We start from the raw sequence: 9831 nt of genomic DNA, 5'->3' as shown, positions 1-9831 counted from the left end.
ATCGTGGTGGCGCATGCGTGGTGGCGATGTATTGAATCGCGGCGGCGCATGCGTGATGGCGGTACATCGAACCATGGTGGCGCATGCACGATGGCGCGCGCGTGTGCTTGTTGAATATAAGGTATGCTTACACGTTGAAATTTGAACAAGGTTGTAAGGAATTTATTAAGTACTCCTTAATAGTTGTCATATTTCAGGCTATTTTGCGATATTTTGAATATGCTGACACGTGTCTTGGCATTTCGTTATTCCTCTTTTGCGCGACGTTATCGTGCATTTATTATAGGGAATTATGAATGAGTTCTTTAGCCTTTGCGCGTCTATATTTTGCGCATCCATTATAATCCCATTCGCGGCCCCGACCTGAAACCTCAACAACTGTGTTTTGGCATGTGCTTTGCCTTAGTTGTGCTTAGGTATGTTATGGTCGAGCCGCGCAATACGCGGGATGGATGCTATGAGTAATTTGAGCTAAGGCTCATATTATTGGGCTAAGGCCTTGACGTTTTAGAGTTAAAACTCGTCAACGCGTTTGAGCTTGAAGCTCGCGCATGTATGTTTTACTTCGTTTTATTTTTAGTTTGATGTCAATATAATGTTGTCATATTGCTCAAATTAATAAAAGGAAGTGTGAAACATGTATGCAAAGATCAAAATCAGGCTTGCACATGCATGGCGGCGGAGTCGTGACTCGCGGGCGAGCATGCATGGTGGCGAAGCTTGCTCCTTGGCAGTGCGCATGCATGGCGGCGGAGCGGTGACTCGCGGGCACGCATGTATGGCGGCGAGTCTTTTGCGCAAAACCCACATGGTGGTTTCCGCGGAGTGAAAATTCGCTGGCGCGCGTGCATGGCGGCGGGAGTCTCCGTAATCTAGATTGTAATTTTAAACCTATAATCCAGGTCTGTAATCCAGATCTAGATCTGTAAATCAGATCTAGATAGATCTGAAGCTCGGAGCGGAGAGAATTTAAAACCATCACAGATCCGGAGGTTTGATCATCCGAATCAGGTAGTTTCATTTTTGGATCTATAAATCCTTTTCAGCTTCATTTTTGCACAGATCTGGAAGCCTCTTTTAGATCTATGGATCTTTTTGAGCTTTAATAAAACAAGTCTTGAAGCCTCTTTCTGTAAACTTCCAGATCTGGGTTTTTCTTGGGAGAGATCTGAGGATCGAGACGAAAATCGAAGGGTAGTTCGTTGCCGTCCCACGGATGGCGCCAATGTCGAAGCATGAAATGAATCTGACCTGATCCATGACGATGTTTCCACGGATTTCGAGATGAACGAACCACGCCTTTATCTTCTTCTCCGGTTGCTTGAGATCTGCAATGGCTTTTTTGGGGGTGTGGAGGTGACTGCTAAGAAATCTCAAGGATCTCTTGTTTACAGACACAAAAATATATGATGGCAGCTCTTACTGAGCATCCCCCCCATATAATAAGGAGGTGAAGACCTCCTTATATAGAGAGCCTCATGGCCACAATCATGGTACCCTAATGGGCCTAGCCCAGTTAGGGTTACCTCCACAAAACCCCCTCAGCCCAATAACATTGTATTAGTCCGTATAATAAAATAAGCCAAACATAATAAATTTAGGGTCGTAAAACCGGGTTTAGTACCATACCCCTACAATTTCCTATCATAATATGAAACATTATTGGTTCAAAAGTATCATAACTAAATGCATATGTGCATTAATATGCGATGCTAACTATACATGATTTTTATATCTTTTATTTATATTTATCAGCATGTGTCCGGCTTGGAGACATCAGAATGGGTTAATACATATATTACAGGTATGAAATACATGAGTTTATATTTTACTAACCCATCAAAACAAGTTTGGCTAGTATTGTCGATGCAGATAAACACAACAGGATCATAGTGTTTACTAGATGAAGCAATAGAAGTTTTCATGTGAAGATAATACAACATTATTCAACTTGAGGATTCAAATTTCAAGGGACGGAGATGCAAATGATTGACTACAAAATTTTTGGGCAACTTTCACATAAGATCGATATTTACAATTTTAACAGATATATAAATCAGGGGGAGACAATACGCGCTGCTCTCTTTTTCCCTTAGCTATGGTTTTGTCCCACTGGTTTTCCTAGCAAGGTTTTTAACGAGGCGGCATCTCCAAGCGTATTAAGTTGATAACCAAGGGGGAGTGTTATAAATATATATTATTATTATGGTTATTAACACCTAAAATAGATTAGCTTCTTCTACAAGTATTCCTCTCCTATACATAATCTATTACATCTCATTGTAATATACATATGATTAATGAAATATCCATCTTTCTCCTATCTCTCTTTCTCATATGCATTGGCTATTAGGCTTGTTTCACAACAGTTTTGAGTTTTGTCCCTATTTTATATCATATTCTCAAAATGTCCATCAAAATCTGCTCGAACTGTCTATATTGTTAGAGTTGACGAGTTTTTACAAAATTGGTCAGGACGGGTATTTTAAGAGTTGAAAATTTGTCGAAACGAGTATTATATAAAACAAAATAAGGGCGAGTTTTTTGATGAACAATTTTTACCGGCGAGTAAATTGCCAAAAGGTTTGTTTTTTAATATTATATTATTATAATTAATATTAGTCATAATTAGTTTTTCTTTTAAAACTTTTAAAATAAAAGTTTAAAAAATTCCGAATATAACGTTGAGATGTGCTTTTTTATTTACGTCCCGACATAAATTTATTCAAAACCGATCAATTTTATATCGAAGTATTTTTTGACTTGCTTGATTTTGAATAAAATTTATGTCGGGACGTAGATAATCAGAAATTTATAAAACTTTATATTTTAAAAGCTATAAAAGAAAAACTAGTTATGAATAAAATTATTTATAATATTATAATATTCAAAAAGCAAACCTTTTGACAATTAACTCGACCAGATAAAATTGTCCTTCAAAAAACTTACCCGCTTACATTTTGTTTAATAAAATACTCGTCTCGACAAATTTTTTAAATTCTAAAATACTCATCTCGTCTAAATTAGTTTCACGCGTGTGGATGTGAATGACCAAAAAATCAATCGCCAAATTTGTTTTTCTAGTTGGTCCAACTATTTAGGAATAAACATTTGGGTATTAATTAAGAAGGAAAGACAATGTTAGAATCTCTCACCTTCAAGTGATTATTCCGAGAATTTTCTCATATTATTTTGATGCATTGAAGTTTCTAAATATGTACAAGAATACATTGAAAGAATTCATCAATTCTAGTTTTGTTATATTAGGCTACTAGGTTATTGACTCGTGTGATACACGGGTTAAATAAGTAATAGTTTGCTTTAAATAAATGAATATAATAAATTACAAATTACCCAAGACAAAAAAGAATTACATGATGAAGTTATCATAAAAGAATTTTCTTTATGTACAATATTTGTAGTTTTATTTGAAAGTTTACTATCTTCATAAAAAATTAGTACTTTCAGTCTATCTCTGGTTTTTACTCTAGAAGCGCAACACACAATTGACTGTGACAGAAAATTGGTTATCTAAGAAATATACCAACACTCGAAAGTGATTGTTAACCGTCATTACAAAACAAATACCGAGCGGAAGCTGCCTCCTTTAAAAATGAAACAAAATTATTTTATATGATAGTATAAAGCTTGTTCTTGAAATAAAAATGTGATCTCTGATATTTTTTATAAATGGGGCTAAAAGTGAGTTTGTATTTTCTAAAAATGAAGCGAGAGGAAAAAAATATTTATTAAAATAGGTGATTCTAAAACTATTTATCAAAATGAGTTTTTTTATAGTCTATTGTAACTCATTTTTATTTTATTTTAATTCAACCAACCTATTCTATTTTTTAATAGTTTTTTCTTCAGTCAACTAATTATAGTTAATTTGTATGTTTTTTTAGCTAACGATTAAAATGATTCTCTCTTTATATTTTATTCAAATCATATAGAAAACAATTCAAATAATCTGAAATGAGATAAGAAGCATACAAAAAGTTTAACAAACGTTAAAACACAAATAACCAAATTCACAGGTTACGAACCAAATAGATTCGTTGATAAGCAAAAACCGAACCAAATTCAGTAAGTTTAAGCTGAGTTTGGTTTTCGGTATAATCAGTTAGCAAAACTAAATTACAATACCATTTTTAATATGAACTAATCAGTGTAACTTCATCATAGAAAAGTATATAAATTGTGTTGATTTCTCAAGCAAATACAAACCAACTAATTTAGATCTCAAATCAACAGGTTTTCAAACCTGAAATAACTGTCTACATGTAAACAATCTATGTGTAAATAGGTTTACCCTATGCAATATATGATTGTATGCACGTACTATGCAGTGGACCATGAAGTTATAAAAGACTAAACAAAGAGCAGACAAAATAAATATGAGATAGTCTAATTGAACATAAAATTATAGAATAACATAAGAAAAAATATATCATATTACTTTATGATGATAATTAAATTTCCCCAAATCCGTCATCTAGGATTTTAAATTAAAGATTTCTCCAAGTTTTAAAAGTACACAGTTCCAAAACGTACACGAATTATAAACCTTCAAAAATAAGATAAAACTCAAAAAATAATTCAAGGCATTATCAATATACTAAAGCTAAGTAGATTAACCTAATAATTCATACTTTAATGTATTAGTGAAATCTGTAAACATACAAAAGCAAGTATTATAATATAGATACCTAGGTATTGTAATAATTTAAGCGGACAAGACTATTAATTAGGGCTGAGTCTAATGATATTTCAGCGTCAATCGGGATACAATCCCGATAATTCGCTAACAGACGATGTAATCAAGGAGGCACAAGAATAGTTTTTTTACACCGATCGGTATGAAAACTGAATTTTGGGACATTTAGTGAAAACTTGATAGATACTTAGGGGGTGTTTTGGTATCCCGAACACCCCCTTAGATCCATGAATGCATGCGATTGTATAGGAAGCCAATAAATATGGAAACAAAATTAATTATAGCAATTTCGGTTTTTTTTTAAGTACACAAAAGTGATTTTAATGATTAATTAACATAAAATTGCCAAGTGGCATAGATTGTCCAAATATGTGCCATGTGGCACAATCTTATTTTTGTTTATTATAATAGTAGATCCTCTATGATGAGGGGCTTCGAAGCCCCTCCACAGTGCCACGTCAGCGGTTGAAGTCCACCCCAAAGATACCCCTCTATGGTGAGGGAGCTTCGAAGCCCCTTATTTTTTTATTTTTTTATAAAGTTAATAAATCAACAAATTTATTAAATACAATAATAATAAAATACAAACTAAATCAAAATTAAAAACATATAAAAAATCAACTATTTTTAGTCGAAAACGTCGTCGTCGTCGTTTTCTTGTTTGTTTCTCCAAATATGTTCAACCAAATCCGATCGAAGACTGAAATTCGTTTCATTTTTTCGTGTTCTTAATAAATTAGCAAATTTCTCATCTTCGTTTCGTGTTGTCATCGGATTCGGCGCATCGCTGTACTCGTCTTGACATATTGCTCTACCCGAGTCCTCAGGTATCATATTATATAAGATAATACAAGTGTACATTACATTTCTTAACTTATCCATTTTACTAAATACGAGCCGGATGTCTAACTATAGACCAATGTTTCTTTAATACCCCAAATGCTGTTTCGATGTCCTTTCTGGCCGACACGTGTTTTTTCTTGTAATATTTTCGTTTATCATTAGTCGGACACGTAAAGCTATGAACCAACGTGGCCCAATCCGGATAAATGCCGTCGACTAAATAATATATGTATTCGTAGTTGACATCATTCGTGGAAAATGAGGTGTCGGGTCCATCTCCGTTTACGAGACGATCAAAAAGAGGAGACGCATTTATCACAGATGTACCATTGTTTGCACCGGGATCCCAAAAAACGCATGTCATATCCAAAGATCAAATGATGCAACAGCCTCAAGGATAATTGTTGGTCCATCATGATCACCCCGATGATATTGACCTTTCCAAGCAACTGGGCAGGCTTCCCAATCCCAATGTGTGCAATCAAGACTACCAAGCATCCCAAGAAAACCGTGTCTCTGTTCATGCACCTCGTATATTTTTTGTATGTCGGTTTGAGTTGGCTTCTTCAAATAATTTTTATGATATAGTTGAGGAATACCTAATATTAAAATTTTAAGGTCAGTTTATTAATTTTGCATTTAAAATGAGAGGATTTATAAATGCATATTAAAAATGAGAATAATACTCACATTCGCAGAACATGTAAAGGGCTTCACGAGCCACTGTTTCCGACATTTGTAAATACTCTTCAATGGCATCGCTCGCGGTCCCGTACGCGAGTTGACGAATCGCCGCCGTGCATTTTTGCAATGGAGAAAAATCCGGTCTACCTCTCGCGCCATCCCGTTGCTGAAAAAAAGCATAATCGCGTTCTAAATCACCAACAATTCGTAAAAAAAGTTGGCAACTCATCCGAAAAGGCCGCCGGAATCGTTCCGAATCAAAAGTCGCGTCCGACGAAAAATAATCTTGCATCAACCGTTCATGAGCACCTACACGATCCCGTTATCGATGAGAACGTCTTGTTCGCGGTTGTGAGCTTTCGCAATGCTCAACTAAGACTCGAGCAACATCTAGAATAGCACTAAATATCACCTCATCCCCTTAATCCTAGTCTAAAATAACGTCGGAATCAGGGTAGAAGTCGGGTTGTCAAAGATGATTCGAAAGATATATTTTTGGAGAAAATTATATAAGTTTGTAGAGATTATGTTTGAAGATATGTAGGATATGTTTAAGTTTGTAGAGATTGAGTGAATGATATATATATATATATATATATATATAATATTTTATTTATATGAATGTTTAAAGAGCCGTTGAAGGGGAGGGGGCCCACCAAAAATCACCACCGCGCCGGCCGTTGGAACCATGGGCACCCTCGGCGCACACCACCAAAGACGCCCCGCCATTCACTCCTTAGCGCCCCATAGCATTGGGTCTTAAAATCTTTAAAATTTATATTATTAAAACAAATTTAATATACATAATTATTAAACTCTTTAAACATGTTTAAAATATTATGAAAACAAATTTTACAATAATGACTTGTTTTCTGATTATAACTTAAGGTTACCACCAACATCTTACAAAAATAAAAGAAAAAAAAATATCCACTGTTAAGCCAGCCGTTGTAATTTTGCAATTTGCAAAGTAAAAAAATGGGATGGTAAAAACAATATTTGTTTAATACTAAGTATATTATTGTTGAACACTTATAAATTTTACTTATAAGTTTTATCTATTTTGCAGCCGGTCCTTCAGTGTCCAATATGTATTTTGGTAGCAAACTTTACATATCATTAAGTTATAAATATATGCTTAAAAGTTTATCTATTTTTTAAAAATAAATCAATTTATCTATTGGCTTTTTGTACATTGTCATAAAAATTTAAGATTATAAATATATGATTTAAATCTATCTATTTATTTTTTCGGTTAATTTAGTAAACTATACATATATGTGTTAAATTGTAAGAATAGTAATCACTTTCAAATTTAATACATTTTATCATATTTAGTTTCTTGGGTTTTTTTATTAATGTTTGATTTGGATTTTTTGTGAAACATAAATTTGATTTGGTTAAACCTCACAACTTTTTTCCCACCAAAATTTTAATTGACCATAATATATGTCATATTCATTTTCCTTTTACATTATATTTCAAAATAAATATTAAATATTATTTTACTATATATTTCAAAATACTTTGTGAAATCCAAAAATTAACAACAATTTTTTGGGTTTTTTGTGGAACTTAAATTTGATTGTTAGAGGTTAAAAGTTGGTAAATAGATGGTTTGGTGCAAATTAACTACATTTTGCTTAAATTTGTTACGGGTAAAAAATGGGTAATCTAAATATTTTTAAAAGTTTGATAATGCAAATAGATTTATCGTTAAACTTGTTACAAGTTCAAAGTTTTGACTTGAAAATGTAAAACAAATGAAAGTTAAAATTTTAAATGTAATTGGGTTTTGAATTTATTTTTAAGGACATTTTTAGAAATAGTCAAAAGATTCAGGATTTTACACATTGAGTATTTTTCTCATTACTATTAAAATTTAAGAAAAATGGCAAACACTTCCGACATGGCAACTCCAGGCCTATCAATGCTTCTAACTTTTTTCAAATTAGAGATATTTGTGTCAAGATTGACTTTTCCTTAAATAATGTTCAGAATGTTGTATGTGAAACATGTCAAACAAAATTATGCCCAAATGAAGCAAAACATTCACAAATTTGAACGGGTTAACATGTTATTTTTTTGTCAATTGCAAAGTCGAGAGCCCCTCAAACTTATCAATATCTATTTCATGGTGTAGCTCAAAACTATTATTATATGAGAAGTATTATTCGAAATTAGTTAGTAACCAAATTTCTTTCAATTATACATATATGATATTAAGAATCAATTTTCAATAGATGGAGTGTTCTTAGGTATGTTTGTGCACATGCATTATTTTTATTTATTAAGTTCATTTTTTTTTTGGAAAAACTCATTTTCTGATATAAATAAAATCAAATTGTGTATAATGTTACAAGCATAGATGTAATGCATTTATCTATATACATTCTGTTTTTCTTTATTTGTAACTTAATTATTTAGATCATCATGTGTGTTACACGGACTCTAAAGCTAGTATTTTAATAAAGTAAAATAATTGTAAACACATATCACTTTGTGGTTAATCTTCACAATTTTGTTCCATCAAAAACTAAGATATGTCATAGATAAATAATTATTCACTTTCATTTTACACTTCATTTATATTATATCTATAAAATGATTAAATTATTAACTTTTTTCTAAACCCTATTTATATTATAATTATACACTTCTATAAAAATGTAAGGCCCCGTTACCGGTGCCTCACTTTAACGTCGGATTTACTCATAAACACAGTTCTTACAAATCAGAGTTAATAAAAAACTTCCGCGGAATATAAAACTTTAACCATTTTATATGTAGTGGTTGTATGATAAGTTGTTTGATTAACTAGAACTCACTCAGCATAGCTGACTTTTAGTATGCACACATGTGAGCAAACTAAAGAGCCGGCATGGGTATGGCACATGGCATGGATTAAACGGCTGGCATCTGAAGATGGAAGAAACGATGTTTTAAATATGATATTTTATGTTATGGTTTTAAAGAAAAGATTAAATGTTTTGTAATAAACGGTTAAAGTTTTATATTCCGCGAAAGTTTTTAATTAACTCTGATTTGTAAGAACTGTGTTTATGAGTAAATCCGACGTTAAAGTGAGGCACCGGTAACGGGGCCTCACAAGTTGGTATCTGTAAGGCCCCGTTACCGGTAGCCCTACTTTCGTGTTGGATTTACTCATAAACGCAGTTCTAATATCAGAGTTAATTAAAACATTCGCAGAATATAAAAACTTTCATAAAACATTTCATAACAAAACACATCTTGTCTTAAAACAACATCTTGTCTTTCAAAATAAACAAAACGTTAAACTTAAACGTCTTGAGTCTTCCGATGCCAGCCTCTTATTCAGTGCCACGTGTCTCCTCAAGCGAGCTGCCTCATCCTACTCACCTGCGTGCATACTAAAAGTCAGCTACGCTGAGTGAGTTCTAGTTAATCATACATTATACAATACACACAAACTTATATTCTTTCATTCATACTTTCATACTTTCATACTTTCTTTTGTATTAACTTGCTTTCATATCTTACGTTATAAAGAGCATTACACCCTACATTCCTCGAGTATTATTAGGGCTCGGTACCCTCCTTCCTCG

Source organism: Bidens hawaiensis, unplaced genomic scaffold (assembly GCF_021521415.1).
Source record: "Bidens hawaiensis isolate Kalapana, Puna unplaced genomic scaffold, B.hawaiensis_p1.1 tig00006086_1, whole genome shotgun sequence".
Lineage (NCBI taxonomy): Eukaryota > Viridiplantae > Streptophyta > Magnoliopsida > Asterales > Asteraceae > Bidens > Bidens hawaiensis.
The sequence above is the reverse complement of the archived record's forward strand: the minus strand, read 5'-3'. Positions refer to the sequence as shown.